Here is a 2558-nt window from a genome sequence, read left to right as displayed (position 1 = left end):
CCGTCGAGAGAAGAAGTCCAGGTGTTCGGTCATTATTGCTGCTGGTAGGCAGCAGAAGCGCCGCACAATGCAGAGGCCACAGAGCGATGCTACTTACTGGCTTGCTTCCCCTGGCTTGCTCAGCCTGCTCTCTTATAGAACCCAAGACTTCCAGCCCAGGGATGGCACCATCCACAAGGGGCCCTACCCCCTTGATCACTAACTGAGAAAATGCCCCACATCTGGATCTCATGGAGACACTTCTCCAACTGAAGCTCCTTTCTCTGTGATAAGTCCAGCTTGTATCAAGTGGACACTCAAAAAACCAGCCAGTACATCCAGTACATATGTCTATACATAGATTTATCAAAAGGCAATAAATTCTTATACTATATTAATAATTATTAAGGACAATAAATGCTATATGAGAAAATTATACTGAATGAGGGCCTTTTAAGTAGAGGGCTATTTTAGAAAGCTATGAGCAGCAAGAATAACAATAACCTCAAGAGTGTGTGTGTATTATTTTCCAAGAATGGAAATAAGAGAAGGAAAAAGAAAATGAAGTAAGAAATAAAATCCAATAGAAAGAAATTGTCAACAGCTCTCAGTACGGAAGGAATGTTTGCATCATATTCTATGCCAATTTTCTATGTAAATATTTGTTGATGAGTAGTACTTACTTTAAGACTAGGCTAGTTTTGGACCAATTATTTCTAAATTTTTAAACTGTGATAAAGTATGTTGTGGAAAAAAATCTGTACCAAATTTGTAATATACATGCCTATTGAAAATACACACTTATTGATGAGATGGCTCAGTGGGTAAGAGCACTGACTACTCTTCCAAAGGTCCTGAGTTAAAATCCCAGCAACCACATGGTGGCTCACAACTACCCATACTAAGATGTGATGTCCCTGTTCTAGTGCATCTGAAGAGAGCTACAATGTACTTACTTATAACAATAAATAAATCTTTAAAAAAAAATAAGAAAAACATTTTTCAAGTATCAGAAAACTATTAGAAAAGAGTATTTTCTAAGATTCATTATTCATACAGTCAAAAAATTGAATACATTAATAAATATTAGTCATAAATTCATGGAATTTCTATAGTTGAATATAATTTCAATAAAAATATAAAAATATACACTATGTTTATTATATTATATGTTTTAGTGTTATGGTTAAATGTCTGTCTATGTAACCTTTGAATATCTGCTGTGCAGAGAGGCCAGAAGAGGGCATTGGCTTTCTTGGAACTGGAGTGACAGTGGTGAGAGACCATCATGTGAGAGCTGGAAATTTAACCTGAGTTCTCTGAAAAGGAAGCCATGTAACCACTGAGGCATCTTTCTAGCTCCGATAATTGTATTTTAATATATTAAAAATCTTTTAAAAACTATTCTGCACAGAATAGAATTTAGTTATCTGAGGGTTACCATATTTCATGACACATATTTTGCATAGCACCTATGTTGTGAAAATGTTTGTATTTTTCACATGGTAAATTTACCAAATATATTCCAAAATATATTTTAATATTTTAGTTATATACTACACATAATGAACATGTATATTTGTATGTGATTATGCCTTAAGGGTTAATTCCTAAAAATAAAACCATTAAATTAAAATGGTTGAATAATAGAAAAAATTTCAGTCCAAGCTTTCTTTTAAACCACAAACTTTCACAAAGAATGAGACATAAAATTGATTAAGCAATAACTATGCACTTTACAAGTTTTATTATGGCAAAAATACCCTTGGATTTAGTCACTCTCAAGAGTCAAAATGATTGCCTGAACAACATGTAATATATCTAATAACCATGCAAGATAAAAGCTATTAAAATCCTGAGATTGGATATGTACTTATCTGCCAATAATAGTGTTGATAATGGGAAAAGTCAAATTTGAATGGAATCTATTAAGGTATAGATTTTCTCAGTGGTGACAAGATGTATGACTGTAAAAATCACATGCTTTGTTGAGAGAATTGGAGAAAATATTTTTATTATTTTGTGTTTAAAATGAAATAGCATCTTTGGGAGACGAATTAGAAACCAAATGTATATACTTTGTAATTAATAACCATGTTTTTCCCTTTTCTTTCTTTCTTTCTTTACTTACTTACTTATTGACTAGAAGATTTTGTCATGGGAATATTCTTAAATTTTGATTTCCTTGTAGTGAACCCAGTGCTCTTTTCTTAGCTGACTGTAGTTAGGAGGACATAGCACCTGCTTGCTAGCAGTACTGAAGCAAGTCACTTATCTCTTCTTTTCTTTCTTATAACGTTATTAGTTTGAAGATATCAAATGTCTAAAATGCATCAGTGACAAAAAATCTTACATACTTGATTGACCAATTTTATTTTTTTCTTTACATATATTGAATATTGTAACCCAGGCTTTTGAAACTGTATTGTTTACTTATTCAATTAGTACAATTTTCTGTCCAGTTGCTGCTTTTTAAATTTTATACTTTTTACTATTTTCGTGAATTTTTAAAATAGTACTGAATGGCACATTCTAATCGAATAGGAGAACACACCAATGTGATGATGGTACTTTCACCA

This window comes from Mastomys coucha, unplaced genomic scaffold, assembly GCF_008632895.1.
Source record: "Mastomys coucha isolate ucsf_1 unplaced genomic scaffold, UCSF_Mcou_1 pScaffold9, whole genome shotgun sequence".
Taxonomy (NCBI): Eukaryota; Metazoa; Chordata; class Mammalia; order Rodentia; family Muridae; genus Mastomys; species Mastomys coucha.
Note: the sequence above shows the minus strand (reverse complement) of the source record.